This window comes from Cetorhinus maximus, chromosome 19 (assembly GCF_964194155.1).
Source record: "Cetorhinus maximus chromosome 19, sCetMax3.hap1.1, whole genome shotgun sequence".
In the NCBI taxonomy this organism is placed as follows: Eukaryota; Metazoa; Chordata; class Chondrichthyes; order Lamniformes; family Cetorhinidae; genus Cetorhinus; species Cetorhinus maximus.
Window position 1 is genome coordinate 94346541 of NC_135897.1, and position 18001 is coordinate 94364541.

The window sequence follows — 18001 nt, forward strand, 5'->3', positions numbered from 1 at the left end:
AAGGCCACAATCAGATCAGACATGATCTGATTAATTAGCAGAGCAGGATCGAGGTAATGAATGATCTAGCCCTGCTCGTATTTGTAATGTTGTTACATTCTCAACAATTTGATGGTTAGGCATAAATAGAACTATGCCTTTGGAGTATTTTGAAATGTATTAAGGGAAAATGTAATGCCAAATAACGGATAGGGATAACGTTCGTATGTTCGGATTCATGGGAACCCAAACATTCCTCCCAGCTTCACGTGTAAATTTAAAAAGCAGCTTCATTTTTTTTTATTCTTTCATGAGATGTGGACAACTCTGGCTAGGCCATCATTTTTTTACAATCCCTAATTGCCCTTGACAAGGTGCTGGTCAGCTGCCTTTCATCTGTTACACGTATACCGACAATGATAGGGAAGGAACTCCCGGATTTTAAGCCAGTGACAGGAAAGGAACGGCGATATATTTCTAAGTCAGAATGGTGTGTGGTTGGGGGCCAGCTTCAAAGTAGTGGTGTTCCCATTAGTCTGCTACCCTTGTGCTTCTAGATGGTAGCGGTCGGACGTTTGCAAAGTGCTGCCTACGGAGCCTTCGAGAGTCCCTGCAGTGCATTTCGTAGATGGGACACACTGCTGCCCCAGTTCCTCGGTGGTGGAGGGAGTCAATCATTGTGGATGGGATGCCAATGAAGCGGATTGTTTTGTCCTGTGTGCCACCCCAACGGAGATCGACGAGCAGCATCTTTAAAGTCTGAATTACAGTTTGTGCTTTCAGCAAGTGTCACACTTCCTTTCCTTCTTTCTCTTCATAGCTCATTACCTTTGCGAGATATTTAAAGAACAGACACAGGCCTTTCGGCTGAACAGCTCTATGTCAGATTTCAAAAGATATTTGCGAAGGTGCCACGTCAAATATAACCCTACAAAATAGGAAGTCGTGGTCTACCGGCTGCCATATTAGCTTTGATAAATGATTAGTTAGCAAAGATGAAGCAGAGATTAGGGATTAATGCGTTTTTTGGGGTTGGCAAATTTTACTACTGGAGTGCCACAGGGATCACTGCTGGGGCCTCAGCTAGTTACAAACGAAATCGATGATCTGGATGAAGGTACATAATGTATGGTAACTAAATTTGTTGTTGACACCAAGATAGTTGTAAGCTAGCTGTCAGGAGAGATATGTGAATGCGCAAAAAAATGGCGTGTAATGTGAGGGTTTGTTTGGGCCCCCATTTTGGAAGAAATTCGAGAAAAACAAGTGTAGATAGAATCAAGAGCTTGTCCTTGCAAGAATCAGTGCAGTCGATGTCAAGTACTCCCTCTGATAGCAAACTCCAATTTCTAGCCACTTCCTGGGAAAATAAGTTTCTCTTGAATTCCCTATTGGATTTATTATTAACGATCTCATCATAAAGCATTTGTCCCATTACTATGATGAGAATGACCATTGGGTTATTTATGAATATATAATTGAAGCGCGATGCTCTAGACATTTTTAGTTAAGTAACAAAATAAGTTCGTACCAGAGCAAACCACGCCAACGTCATCAGTGATAGATAATTGTCTCGTTTGTGTAACACTACAATTCCACAGAAAGGATTCACTTCCATTGCATCGGACGTTGCTAATCCACACTGGACCGGCACCTTTTCCAAACTTCGAGTGCTTATAAATACTTATTGCAGTGCCACAGTTCAGCTGCCTGCATACTACATCTGCATCCTTGAAATTCCACTCAGTGTCCATCACTCTGCCCCAAACACCGCGATAATAAACCTCCACTCGGCCATCACAAACACTTTCTCCATTGATCAGTCGTACCTGCCTGTGTTCACCTGTAAGAATGCAATTTGGCCATTAAAGTTAATTCAATATTCCACAAAGTCATATTGTGGTCATGCATTACAAAATTTAACATTTTTGTACGGTTTACCATTGTCCAGATTTAATGAGGTAATAATATGAAGCGAATAGAGAATTCAGTCGATTTGAGGAAGAGACAGAAATAGCAAAATGAATGTTTCAGAAGCCCCGGTCCTAACTGCTGAGATCAGAAGAACAAGCCCATGACAGGAAAGCAAGAAGAAAGATGGAGTTATTCCTCAGATGAAGCTTCAAAGCTCAGGTCATGTGACTACCTTTCATGTCTTATTCATTCGTGGGGTTTAGGCGTCGCCAGAACGGTCCTATTGTCCTATTGCCCTTCTGAAGGTGACCTTCTGGCGCCTTATTGAACGTTGATAAACCTAAAATGTAGGTACAACCATTGTACTCGTAGGAAGGGCATTACACGATCTTGAGCCAGCAACGATTTGGGACTTTGATATTTTTCCAACTCGTGCTGCTTCGTGAGTTGAGCAAAAAGCAGGTTATATTAGACTTGGTATTTTGCAGTGTGGTGGGATTAATTAATTACCTCAGATTAAAGGCAACCCTAGGTAACAGCGACCATAGTATGATTGAATTTTACACCCAGTTTGAAAGGGAAAACCGTGTGTCTCAGACTAGTATTTTAAATTTAAATAAAAGCAACTATCTGCGCATGGAAGCAGAGCTAGTTGAAGTGAATTGGGAAACTAGGCTTGGTGATAGATCAATTGAGAAACATGGCAGGCATCTAAGGGGGTATTTCAGAATACTCAGAATAAGCATATTCCTACAATTTAAAACAAACCTAAAGGGAGGACCCACGATTCCTGGTTAACTAACGAAATTAGGGAAAGCATCGAACTTAAAGAAAGATGGGTGGCAAGTCATATAATTGGTCAGAATGTAAAAAACGTCAGAGAATTACTAAAAGTTGCTCGGGAGAAAGAAATTGGAGTATGAGAGGAAGCTAGCTAGATATGTCAGAACGCATAGCAAGAGTTTCCACAGATATTTAAAGAGGGAAGGAGCAGTCACTGAATCGGGGGTGGGCTGCACTCTTCTTGCCTTTCAGGGCCATGTCTTCTGCGCAGCAGCCTTGGGCTGGAAGCACTGAGAGCTGTGCGCGCGGCTGTTCTTTAAAGATGCCGCCAGACGTGAGGAAGCGGCGAGGTGATGGCGTGGCAGGAAAATGAGAGGCCACCCTCGGTCGAAACAGCATATTTTCCTGGAATGCATAATTTACGAGGCGGGATTGGATTTATAAAAGGAGATAAATCACCATTGCGGCCCTTGGGTAAAATGTTTTCATTCATGCCCTCTACCACTCTTGGTACAAATTTCGGACACTTTTGGCCTAAATGAAGTGTTGTTCAATGAAAAATAATATAAAATGTGAGTAAGAGGAATCTTAAATGAGAATTGAAGCATTCAGCCACTCGACACTGTCCTGTCATTCAATTGCACAACGGTTGATCTGTGTTCGATTTAGATCCACCTGCCGTGGGCATATATATACGCTGTTCTACTTAGCTAAAACAAATCAAAACGACTTCAATTTGAAAATCACTATGCAGCTGGCATTTATTTATTTTTGTGCAAGAAATATCCGCATTTCCTCTAAATTTTACAAGAGCTATTTTCCTTCCTGAATTGCCTGACTAAACTTTTAATTTAAGCCGTCCTTTGCTTTAAACCTCGCCGGCAGCAGAAAACATACCTTCGTCTTCCCTATCAATTCCTATCACAATCCCAAAAATAACAACTAGATCACTCTTGTAAAACAAGAAAATAGAAGCCTCCTTTATGTATTCTCTCCTCATAATTTAATCCTGAGCCTCGCTAAAATTAGGAGGAATCTCGGCCGATTTAACTTTTCTTAGGTGTGATGCCCAAAAAGGTCCACGATACACCAAATATGGTTTGGGTCCGAGCTATACACATGCACTTCGGCTGAGGTATGAGCACACGTCTTGGTATTAAGATATTGACGTCTATTTGGGGTGGTAGTGTACCCAGTCACTTGTGATTGATTTATGACCTCCCACCTTGGACTAAGATACGCACACCCACTTGGGATCAATGTATGTACATCGTCTTGAAAATCAGTTACACCACCCATTGGATCGAGGCATTTAAGTGTCTGACCTCTAATCAAAAATCATATCCACTGTACACGTAGGATCTCTGCAGTGTTGGACCCGGGATCCTCGCAGGGTTAATTCAGGTTCATTTCAATTTCCCCTGACAATGGGGATAAACTGAAGGTAAATAAATAACTCTGGCTCTTGATGACTGCAACAGCTCAGGCCACTCTCTCCCAATTCACCCAAATAAAATGAAAATATAAATGGGACATAAAATTGCACGTACCCGAGAAATCTTGCACCAAAATAAGTAATAATATAATTTTGAGAAACAGTAACACTGATAATAAATGACACACCTACCAGAACAGATGACACCAGCATCATTTTTGTGCGTGCACTGATGGTGCCCCCAGGATGTCACTGGGCAGTCGCTCAAACGCATCTCATTGCCCATACATTCATTAATATCATTCCATATCGAACCATTTCCCTCTCCAAAGAAGGCTCCTCCAGGCGTTGATAAAACAGCCCCACAGCCGAGTTGATTACAGACTACAGCCGCATCCTGTAAATCCCAGTAGGTATCGCAAACTGTACCCCAGGTGTTTCCCAGCAATATCTCCACTCTTCCTGAGCAGGTCTCATCACCACCAACTAACCGCGGTCCTTTATGTCCTTTTTGCAGAAACAAAGAACATTTTATCAGTTTATTCATATTCCATTGGAAAGCCTTTTGTTCCTTTAACTTATCAAATGTGCACCAATGGAATCTGAGTATTGCTGACAAAATACATTCTGTCAAAGCTTGTCGCCTTGGGCTCACCAGCACAATCGCAAGAATACCCATGACACGTCAATGTTACGGAGACTACTTCCCAACAAATCAGCACGCTCGTCTCATACATTGTAAAGTTGTTGCTTCCTCTGAAATCGGTATTCTTGTGATCGACCTGATGAGTGCAAGAGAAAAGGTTCTACAAAATATATTTTTTCACTAATACTCAAGTTGCGAATTGTTCAAAACAAAGAAGCAAGAATCAAGTGAAAAACACTTAAATGAGTGAGTAATGGTGAAACAAATAGTCTTTCTTCCATGACATCGCAATAACAATTAACACTACAATGCAGCGCCAGATCGAAAGAGGAGTTACTGTGGAACAGCTGCTGGGACTGTGTTTAGAGTCAAGGCCAAGACTGAAATGCCAACGGAGGATGAATCCAATTTTCTGAAAACAGTGTTAGAGTTATATCTATCAAGACTGGTTTTACTTTTTCAAATTGGAAGGACATGGCCTGATTTGGACATTTGATTGCTAACCGGGTATTTATATAAAAATGGTTCTCTGCTCACTTTCGAACTGTCAACAAATAAGCCTCTTCCAAGAAATACCATGAACTTGAAACGGAAATGAAGACAAAACTTGAATTGGAGGCAAATGAATAAGATAAACAAAAAGAAAAAGAGGGAAGCGAACAGGAGAGAGCATTTCTAAAGAAAAAAGCAGAAAGGCAGGAGAAATAATGAGAGCGAGATAAGGTAAGAGAGCTTGAGCTGCAGAGGGAAAAGTTAACAATGGAAGAAAGGGAATAGGAAGGAGAAAGGGAATAAGGGCTTAACAGGCTGAGATTGAAAAACGAGACCTCACGATATAGAAGAAGCTTCTGATGCTAGGCTCATTGAAATCTACAGCACAGAAGGAGGCCATTCGGCCCATCGTATCAGCGCTGGTCAACAAAGATCTGACAACGCTAATACCATCTTTCAACGCATGTCCCATAGTCCTGGAGGCCATGGCAACATGAGGGATTATCTAAACACTTATTAAATGTTATGAGAGTTTCTCAGTCAAGCAGCCTTTCAGGCGGTGAGTTCCAGACTCACACCACCCTACTGGGTGAAAGATTTTCTCCTAAACTGCCCTCTTAGCCTTCTGCCTCTCATCTGAAATACATACCAGGGGGGTTATTGGCCCCCTACTAATGGAAAATAAGTGCCTTCCTACTATCTGTGCCTTCATAATCTAATAAGCCTCTATCAGGTCCCGTCTCAAACTTTGCTGCTCCAAGGAAAACAACCACAGCCTATCCAAAATTTCCTCATAGTTCAAACCCCCTAGCCCAGCCAGCATCCTGCTAAATCTCCTCTGCACCCAAACCCAAAGTTTGAGGAAAGGGATGTGGAGGCGTAATTAATTTCGAATGAGAAGTTATCCAAGCAAATGAAGTATCCAAGAAAAATGTTGACATTGCCCTTACAAAGTGTGTTGGTGGTAGAACCCACGAGGTTTATGCTTCACTTTCAGACGTGGTATTTGTGTATTATGATGCAGTAAAAAAAAAAGTTATTCTCAGTGCACGAGGATTAGTCCCTGAGGTATACAGGCAGAAATCGCGGAATATACTGAAACAACCTGGACAGGATTTCATTGAATTTGAGAGTGGAAAGCAAAGCAAATTTGGCCGTTGGATACAGGCATTAAAGGTAGATAGAACATATGAAGTTCTGAGAGAAATCATTCCCCCAGAAGAATTTTAAAATTCACTTCTCTAATAGTCAGAACCCTTGATGAATATCAGAGGGTCGCAAAAGCTGCACAGGCAGTGGAGATCGCTAAGGATTATGAACCAGTCCATAAAACCAAACCCTTTTTCCATCACTCCCACAAGCCCGTGAAAGAGAGCAGCTGGGAAGGTGAAAGGAAAGCAAGCAGCCAGGGAAGAGAAGGGACAGCTGGGAATATCTGGGAAGCTCCTCCTCAGGCAAGAAAGAAAGATGCTGAGGGTGGTAGTGATATTCAACGGCCTAAGTGCCTCCATTATAAAGCAGTGGGGCATGGCTGAGCTGATTGCTGGAAGTTGCACGGGTCATCCATGGGACTTGTGTGGAGTATGTAAAGGTGTTTCAGGAAAAGGTGCCATGTCTGAAAGTACAACAAACCAAGTTGTAGCGTTCACTGCCGCTGTGAAACTGAATGTGAATACTGCTGTGAGTTCAGGAGAGGTGAATGAGAAACATGAGAGTAATAAGGATTTTTTGTCGAGGGGGAAAGGAACCCTATATCCCTCTAGTCAGACTGCTAAACCTTTAATCATACTAAGGGATACGGGAGCCACGCAAACACTTTTGCTCGGGAAAGGCATAACCTATCCACCAGACGGCGCATTACATGCCAAAGTATTAGTCAATCGTATTCGTGGGGAGTATATGCCCGTACATTTTTACCAGGTGCACTTGGTGTCTATTTTTTTCTGGGACAGTGACAGTAGGGGCTGTTCAGTAGTCACCCGCAGGTGGAGTTGATTTACTCCAGGGAAATGATTTAGCTGGAGCGATGTGGTAGCTTCTCCCACAATTACAGAAAGCCCAAGTGAGGTTTAAGATACAGAGCAGTTACAGGAAAATGTTCCAGGATTTTTTTCCTTCATGTGTGATGGCCCGAGCAATGGGTAAGCCAAGTGCATCATCAAAGCTCAAAGTGATAGCACAGGCAGATATTTGGCTTGCAGAAACTTCCTTGAAAGGCTTGGATAATCCAAAAGAGATGTGTAACAAAGCTTCTCTAGTTGAGGCTCAAGAAACTGATCCAGGATTAAATAATATAGCATAGTGAGGTGGCATGGTCGAGGAAGTGCCAGGCAGCTTTTGAGAAAATGAAGGCAATCCTAACGAATGAAGCAATATTAATCACCCCGAATTTCATTAATCCCTTCAAGTGGGCAATCAATGCTAGTGACTTCGGGTTGCATACGGTCTTATTGCAAGAAGATGAATCGGGACTAGAAAAGCCAATCTTTTCCTTTTCGAAAAAAATAATTCAGCATCAAAAGACACGCTATACTGTAGAAAAGGAAACCACGGCATTGTTCCTGGCTGTTAAGCATTTTGAGGTATATAGACATCATGGCTGTCAAGAAACCCTAGTACATACTAACCATAATCTCTTGGAATAGGGGAAAATAATTTAAGTCTCAGAGTGACAATGTGTTCGAATGGAGCATGATAACACAGCATTCTAACGTCAAAATGTTCCATATTGTTGGAAAGTTAGTATAATTCCTAAACAAAAATAACAATACCTGGAAATTTCAGCAGGTCTGGCAGCATTTTCGGAGAGGAAAACAGTTAACGTTTCGAGTCCGTATGACTCATCAACAGAACGAAGGAAAAATAGAAAAGAGGTGAAATATAAGCTGGTTTAAGGGCGGAGTGGGGGGTGGGCCATGTTGAGCTGGATAGAGGACCAGTGATAGGTGGAGATAGCCAAAAGATGTCATAGACAAAGGTACAACATGTCTATGACATATTTTGGCTAACTCCACCTAACCAATGGCCCTCTATCCAGCTCAACCTGTCACACTCCCCCTTAAACCAGATTATATTTCACCTTTTTTCTATGTTTCCTTATGTCTGTTGAAGAGTTATACGGACTCGAAACGTTAACTGTTTTCCTCTACGCAGATGCTGACAGACCTGTTGAGCTTTTTCAGCTAATTTTATTTTTGTTTTGGATTTCCAGCATCCACAGTTATTTGCTTCTATCTTAATATAATTCCTGATGCACTATCAGGAATGCATTTGTTTTAATTGTCTGCAAAGCAATAAACTCAGAAAAATGTACATAATCTGTACAATGAGTGAACGGCTGAGCGAGTGCATGTTTGATTGCTGTTTAGATGTTGTACATATCTTTATCTGAATACTTTGTGATGAAGCTCATTTGGAAATGGTGTTTAATCTCTTAAGCAAGGAGGCATCTTAGAATCATACCTCTCAAGGCTGATTTTTAATTTTACAAAATGGAAGGACATGGCATGCTTGTTTTTTTTTAAAGAGGCCATAAGTTCACCTTCGAACTGACAGCAAGTAGGCCTCTTCCAAGAAATTACCTGATTTTTATGTTAATGGAGGAAGATCTGATTGTTTTGAACAGCAATCAGTTTAACTGGTTGATTAACTGATGGTTAGATAGTGTTACACCCTGATTACAATTGTGTGTTAACATATTGCGAAAAGAAGTTTTGTTTTAAAATGAATTCATCATTCTGAGTTTTTCGGAAGAAGGCTGGTCAGAGTCTTTTCTTCTGAGTACTTGACGTATCAATCTACAAGTGCAATTGGCCACTTCCGTGAGGAAAACAACACTTGAATTCCTGGTACGGTCTGCCGAATAATGGAGTTTGATAATTCCTGCACTTCTCCCATCCCGGTCGTAAGGAAAAGAAAGATGTAACCAAGGTAGGAGTGATCAGTTGAAGAAAACTTTGGACTTCTGTTCATCCGAGTGCCTTGAAGCAAAATATCCTACCGGAACATATGACACTGACGTCATGTCTGTGCGTGCAGTTGTGTTGATTTCTTGGTGTAGTGGGGCAGTCCCAGAGAATGGCCTCATTACCCTGACATTCATAGACATCCTGCCAAATAGGACCACTGCCTTCACCAAAATAAGCCTCTCCGGGAACGGATATCACGTCCCCACCTTTCAGCGATGCGCAGGATGCTGATAAAAACTCCTGGAAATGACGAAGTTAAAGTTGAAAGAAAATGATGGGTCTTCGGTTCAAAGGCGGTGCTAGCCTGTCGAAAAGAAATAGACCTGTGCGAACATGTTTCAGTCTTGGGGTGGGCTCTAAAAGGTGTGTTATTCTAATCCTGTTTTGGTGGGTAAATATGAAACCAATTAGAATCCAAAGGGTTTAAATCTAATTCCCACAAACTCCAGGTTTGGCTGGAATTTGAGCTGCGGACTGTAATATCGTATTGTCAATCGGTGCATCAGGATGTAATCCAAAGGTTTATTTAAATTACAAATGTCGTCATGAAAATAACGAATAAATTGATTTGATATAAATAAATAACGTGATACTGCAGCGTCACTGCCAGCCACGGATATTGCAACGACAACTGCAATATTGTTCTGATACTGAACATCAACGATATTTCCCATATAAATGATGGACGTGAAGAGAAGAAATGCATCGAATCTATAAAAGCACTTGCGAGGATTTAAGCTGTCTGCGGTCCACCAGAACCTGGGTTTAGGAAGGAATGAAACACTTACCGGAACATATGACACTGACGTCATGTCTGTGCGTGCAGTTGTGTTGATTTCTTGGTGTAGTGGGGCAGTCCCAGAGAATGGCCTCATTACCCTGACATTCATAGACATCCTGCCAAATAGGACCACTGCCTTCACCAAAATAAGCCTCTCCGGGCACGGATATCACGTCCCCACATTTCAGCGATGCGCAAACCACACGGGCATCCGGTGAATCCCAATTTGAATGACACACAGTCCCCCAAGTGCCTCCATACATTATCTCCAACCTTCCAGAGCAACTGTCCGCTCCGCCAATCAGTCTTGGCTCTTTGTGTCCTGTTGATTTTTTAAAAATGTTATAAAATTTCAAACCACTTTGCATGAATACTCAGTTTAAGTCAAGAACATCTTTTTATGAGAATAGACTATTCATTGCTTAATAATACAGTTGGCATAGTTGGTTTCTGTTAGAAAAGACTTACAACGAAGCCTTTGTATTATCTAGCCATCAGATTGGGCACCTGTAGACAAACTCAAACACCATCACCGCAGCTGCTGAATTTTGAATTCAGTTAATAAACCTGGAGTGTCTCAGTAATGGTGAACATGGCAGCGATCATCGATTGTTGTAAAAGCCCACGTGGTTCACCAATGTCCTTTAGGGAAGGAAAGCTGCCACCCTTACATATGACTCCAGGCTCACAGCATTGTGGTTGACTCTTCACTGCCCTGTGAAGTGGCAGTAGAGCTACTCGGTTAAAGGGCAATTAGGGATGGGCAACAAATGCTGAAAGGATAATTTTGAAATTGTCGTTGCTTCCCTACCCTTAATGCGTTTTTATTTCAAAAATGTTAGACAGGAGAGTTACCTGAGCATACTAAGCCAGCTGCTTCCTCTTGCTGGGAACAGTTTTGGTGAGCCAATTGTTTTAATTGACATTTCCAGGGATCGTCCTCGGTGCCTTTGCAGTGAATTCCAATGTTTAGCATAGGCCAGTGGCCAACTGCAAATTGAGAATCTCCTGATGCAGATACAGCGTCGCCACAGTCCAGATATGTACAAAAAACACGTGCGTCATTCATATCCCACGTACGACCGCAGATAGTACGCCACCCTTCCGAGTTGCTGGCATCAACTCTCCCAGCACAGGGGCTGCCTCCACCAACAAGCATCAGACGGTTCTCGGCTGTTGTGGAATTAAAAAACAGTTTCAGATTATTCACTTTAGCACAATGACGGCGAGGGCTGAATTCTCACTTTGGGGAAGGAAAAGGGAAACGAGCTTTTATCCCAGTCTTGAAACTGTCCGCAGGGAAACTGTCACTCACTAGAATATTCACTGGGGCAACATTAAATGCCTACTCATTTTTGATTACAATTTATCTGGGCGAGAGCAGTTCTAAGCTCATTAAAGTTATTTTTCCCCAGATAATAATACTTATCCTGGAATGCTCTTAGTTATTTATCACAACTAACCTAAAATTTGTGTAAAATAATCATTGTACCCTAAGTGTTCCCCGACGTCCACTTGACCCGCCTCATTCCAATCACAAAATCAAAGAATCTTTACAGAAGGAGGCCATTAGGCCCCTCGGTCCGCACCAGCTGTCCAACTGAGCATCATGACTTGGTGCCATTCCGCTGCCTTTTCCCCATACCCCTGCACATTGTTTCTATTCAATGATCATCCATTGCCCTCTTGAATGATTGGCTTGAATCTCCCTCCACTACGCATCCAGGCAGTGCATTCTAGGCCCGAACCACTCATTGTGTGAAAAATAATTCTCATATCACATTTGATTCTTTTGCAAATCACTTTAGAACTGTGCATTCTTGTTCTAGACCCCTTGACGAGCTGGAGCATTTGCTCCTTCACTACTTTATCCAGTCCCACTCGTAATTTTGTTCACTTCTATCAAACCCCCACTTTGTTTTCTCCTCTCCAAGGAGGAAAGTCCCAACCTCTCCAATATATCTTCATAACTCAAGTTTCTCACCCCTGGAATCATTCTTGCAAACCTCGTCGGCACTGTCTCTCATGCCATCACATCCTTCCTATAGTGTGGCGCCCACTCCTGTACCCATAAATTGGAGCCCAGAACTGTGACTAGCTGAGGTCTAACTAGTGCGTCATATAAGCTTGCTCCTCTCTGAAATTGCATGAAAATGTTTTTCTCCACGTTTTTCCCACTACTTGGTAGCCTTTAGGCGACAATGAGCAAAGACACTGCACATTTTTCTTCCTGAGATCAAGTCAAAAAGAGTATGTCCTTGACTCCTCTGAAACAGTTCTCTCTCCTGTAATGTGATGACCTTCTTAATCAATACAGCCAGCTACCCTCTTTCCTTCAAGTCCTATCTTCCCTGAAAGCCTTCAATCCAGGAATATTTAATATCAGCCCTGACTTTATTTAAGCCAGGTCTCTGCTATAGCCACAACATCAAATTTCACTGTAGCGATCTGCACGTGCAATTCACCAATCTTATCTAACATACTCTAGCACCAAAGAACAGCGTATGTTCCCTGTAGTTACCCGGCCCTCTCTTACATTACTTCCCTTTTAACCACCCACGATAGACCGGCTGTCTGCACCATGGTGCTGGGGTCAGCGTGCTGTTTCCCGCAACCGTTCTTGCTCTTACCCACAGCCGGAAATATCCTCGAACCATTTGGACACTTGCAAGGTCTGAGACTCGTGAGCGTTCAGCCTTGTTCTGCTGTTAACACATTCGGCCATCTGACACTTTTGCCAATATTAGCACCTTCCTTATTTTTTACCACTATCAATCCATGACATTACCATGTCCATGGCATATTTGTTACATCTCTCCTGAATTCCCACCTATCCTTGGCAACTTATTTTGTTCCAAATGCTGTACCCGCCCCAACACCCCCCCCCACCCCTCCCCCCCACCGCCCCCCCCAGCCCACCCCACCCCCACCACCACCCCCATCACGTTGCCACCTCTCCTCTGGCCTCAAGAAATCTATTGCCGACTCTAAATCTAAAATCTGTTTCTCTCTCCACAGATGCTGACAGGCCTGTTGAGTTTTTTTTTTGCATTTTCTGTTTTATTACCCAGAGTCACCAATCTTCACGGACTTATTGGATTTTCAGGGTTTCCCGAGCTGCTTTCACTTACCAGATTTTCACTGTGCCCTCTTGCATTACCAAGTCTTCCTCTGAGCCCTCTATGTTAATCAGGACTTCTCCTGTACTCTCTTCACATAAAGTCTGCTAACCAACAGCCCGGCATTAGATTGAACATATTTGCTGAAGAAATCCATCTCTACTCACTAACAGTACAGTTGTTTATTTCACTGTTGCTAACTTGCCAGACTGCTGATCCGAAAGCCAGGATTTAATGAACAGAAATTTCCTCTTATGAAATATTAGGAAGACTGAAAAATTCAATTTCATTCCCTGCTCCAAACCCTATACCTTCGAGGCCTTCATTCCTCTCAGTGGCAGCAATCTGAGACTTCACGCAACATACATGTCATATTTTCCACTGAGGTGAGCTTCAGGCTAGATATTGAAATCATCACTGGGACAACAATGTGGGCACCGCTAGCAAGACCAGCATTTATTGCACATTCCTAGTGCAATAAAAGTTGGTAATGAGCTGTCTTCTTGAACCGCTACAGCCCTTGTGATGTAGGTGCATCGACAGTGCTATAAGGGAGGGTGTTCCGCTAAGGAAAGTGCAGTTCCAAGTCATAGTTCCAAGTCAGCATGCTGTGTGCTTGGAGGGGAACTTCCTGTGCCGGTGATCCCATGCATCTGCTGCCCTTGTCATTCTAGGTTTTCAAGGTTATTGGTTTGAGGTGCTGTCGAGGGACCCTTGGTGAATTGTTACAGTGCATCTTGTTGCTGACACACACGGCTGCCACAGTGTCAGTGGTGGAGCGAGGACATGTCTAAGCTGGTAGATGCAGTTGAGGTCAAACAGTCTGCATTGTCCTTGATGGTGTCGAGCTTCTTTAGTGCAGTTGGAGCTGCACTATCCAGGCAACAGACGAGTATTCCTTTAGACTCATGGCTTAAACCTTGTAGATGGTGGACAGGCTTTGGGTAGCTAAGAGGTGCGTTGCTTACCGAAGAATTCCCAGCATTTGACCTGCTCTTGCATCAACAGCATTTGTCTGGCTGGTCCAGTTCAGCTTCTGGCCAATGAAAACCCCGAGGATTTTGATAGTGGGGGATTCAGCCTGGGCAATTCGATTAATTATCAAGTGTACACGGCTGATTTTCTCTTATTACAGGTGCTCATTTATTTGCACATGTATGGTGTGAATGTTTCTTGTCACTTATCCGCTCAATTCTAAATGTTTTCCAGGTCTTGCGGTATTTTGACATGCACTGCTTCAGTGTCTGACGGATCAAAAATGGTGTTGAACATTCTGCAATTATCACCGAGCTTCCCTTTTTTGATATTATGATGGAGGAGAGGTCATTGATGAAGAAGCTGAAGACAGTTGGACCTAGGACTCTGCCCTGAGGACCACCTGCAGTGAAGCTCTGGACTGAGCAGATTGACCTCCAACAACTAAAATAATCTTCAGTTGTGCTGAAGATGTTTGCAAATGATTCCACCGTGACTTTTGCAGTTTGCCTATTTGCACTCCATAATACTGTACAAGAGTACACCTGCCTCAGTCAACCTACTGTCCAAGAATTGATTCATGCTTTTGTTTTGCCTCTCCATTGACCAACCAAATTCATTCCTGCATGGCCTCTTAAATATTACCTTCCGTACAATTGAAGTCACCGAAATCACTGCGGCCCATTTCTTACCTCACAGGTATACAAACATCCATTTGATAGTACAAAACTTGAGTATTACTGTAAAATGAGACATGTTGAAGATTATTGTCTTGCGCTCTTCAGGACATTTCACAAGAATGCCAGGTTCAATGGGAAAAAAATATCCTGTATGTGAACAGTGCTGATTGGTTGGCAAGTGGGCTCTAATTAGGAGAGGCGTTGCAATGGAGAATGCACCAGTGATGGTGACTGAAATGCCAAGTATTGCTTGACATTTAAACCACGCACCTTGACATTGATTTACCAAGGCATTGCCCTGAGGAATGAGCCCGCAAATGGCTGTCACTTATTTTGCTTATCAGAAACAGGCAAAATGTGTATACATGTTCTTTCTGCAGGCAACAGGTCCCTTTGTATTAACATATGTAGCTTGCAGTACACACAAGTGTGCTGCAATGCAAGCCCGGCTGACAATCTTAAATTTGTGATCAGCGTAATTCCTAACAAGCTGAAAATTATTTAGCAAATCGCAGAATTATATCTAGAGCTGGACACTGTGTTTTGAGTTTTGCAAACACTGGCTGGTTGGGGACAGTGTGCACCTTGCCGGCTGCGAAGTGTGGCTGGAACATGCTGTTTGATATGACCCGCCATATGCATGCCTAGCATCACACTGGCAGTGAAATTCATAGACTCGTTATTCATATGTGTGATAGGAAAAACGTCGTTTTACTTGATGGCAGTTAGTTTTCAATACCACTCGTGTTGCTACTGCAATAGTGGCAAGATGAAACAGCTAACCTCACCTGTTGCGCAATTTTTTTCATTCGTTCCTGGGATTTGGGCATCATTAGCTAGGCCAGCATTTATTGCGCTTCCCCAATTGCTCTTGTTCAGAGAGCACCTACATATGCAGTGGGACTGGAGTCACATGTAAGATTGGCCAGGCCAGGCAAGGGCAGAAGTTTCCCTTCCCTAACGGGCATTAGTGAGCCACATGTTTTTTTTACAACAATCGACAATGATTTTATGTTCATCATTAGACTTTTAATTCCAGATTCATATTGAATTCAAATTTCACCATTTGCTATAGTGGGATTGAACCCGGGCTCCCAGAGCATTACCTTGGGTCTTTGGAAAACTGGTGCAGTGATAATGCCCCCTCCACTCAATCTGAGGTAGACTGACCACCTTTCAGGACCGGAGGTGACGGCCTTCATAAGTTTCCGTGATATAAAGCGCGAAAGGATCTGATCACCGTAGCCATTATCCTGCAGGATGTCTTTGATGCGCCCCATTTCAGTATCAAGCTTGCATGGTGATCAAACGGTTTCGGCCCTTTTTTACAAGATTGCTGAAAGACGAATCTTATAGCTTGTGGAACCCTACGAATCCCGACGCGCATATTGACCAATGAAGATAGGCTTGTGGTAGGCCGTGGTATATTTCTGGCATATTTCTCAACTAGTACGTCAAGGAAGACGAGTTCATATCATTGCTCCATTTCAAAGATGAATTTGATGGAGGATGTAATCCATTAAACTATGTAAGGAAATCATGACATGCAGCTGCGGATTTAAATACAGCAAACGTGTCATCCACATGTCGGAAACATGCGATGGATGTGATGTGCTCCGATAAGCGCCAGGCGAATAGCTCCGACATGTCTCTTTTTTCAGCAACACTGTTATCTCACACCACGCCCAAGTTATTCAACACCCCTCTGCTCTCTGGCTTACATTCGGTCCCAGTCAAGCAACGTCTTCATTTTGAATTTCTTATTCTCTCTTTCACCTTCATCCATGGTCTCTCCCTTCCCTCTCTCTGCAATCTCCTCCAACCGAACAATCCTCGGAGGTATCATGACTGTCTATTACTGGCCTCTTGTGAATCACCCAGTTTAATTGCTCCACTATTGCTGACCATGCCTTCAATTACATAGTTCCAAAGCTCTTGAATTTCCTCCCGACACTTCCCCACTCTAGACTTCAGTTTCCAATTTTAATCCAATCCCTTCAAAACCCTATTTTTCACCAAGCTTTCAGTCATCTGACGAAATATATGCATTGGTTTTTCGGTGTCCTGTTTTGTCTTTTTATGCTCTCTTTATTACGCGCTTTTGACATTTGTTGTTATAGGAGCGAACAGCCCGTTTAGATTGGCTGGCATCTCTCGGAGGCGGGACTTTGGCCCAGAAGACCACGAGAACCCAGTCCCCAACCAGCTAAATGTCTGGTTGGCATTAAATAGGTTAGTAGGTGTGGGGATAGCCATAGAGTGCTTGTCTCTTTTTCGTCATTTATTGGACTGGCACACTCACACGACCATTAAATTCCTCCCTCAGAGCGCGGCAAAGTTAGGGAAATCCACTCAATAGCCTGGATAATTTCCATACAAGTCAAGAAAAAACGTAAGCTAAAAATTTTAACGCTAATTATGGGGATACAGACCTTTACAGAAGATGACTACAGTCGCTCCAGTTTCGCAATTCTGCTGGTCCGCAATATTGAACTGACACTCCGACAATGAAGATTCAGTTCCATTGCACTGAATCGTATCCAATAACACAGACCCTGTTTCTTCTGAGATGGGTTTTGCCAATGATGTGTGATAAGAAACGCAGCCAATTTGCTTGCAGACGACTTCTGCAGTAGCTGAACTCCACAGTTTACTGCAAACCGAGCTCCATTGACGTCGATAATATACTTTGAGTTCCCCAATGCATGGCGCTTCCGGGCCGACCAACCGCAGGCCTCTCAACTCTGTGAAACAGTTAAACACTAATAATACAAACTGTCCAAAACTCAACAGAAAAATAATAGTGGAATCATTACAAACCACTTTAAAATTTGACACTAAAATTACATTGATCAAACAGAACATTAACGTTATTTTGAGAATTAACGTGCCAATTTTTTTGCCAACGCGTTGCTCTTTTAATGTTTTGGCGTAAGCTGAAGCATATCCCATTGTATGTTTGTGTCACAGGCTTAATTACTTAAACAAATCATTTTTGTCTGTAATACTTACCATTGTTTTCGCTTAAACTTTAATTTCGATATAATTTATTTTATTAATCTTTTGATTTGGTTAATATCTGAGAGGAGCAGGAGAGCTGGAACAGCCAGTGCCTCAACATCCTGAACAAACAAAAATGATTTTTTACATATTTATGTTTTGGATAGGCCAATTTCAAATTACTGAGCAACTAATTTGAAACTTAGAGTGGCAGAACCAACATAAGTGA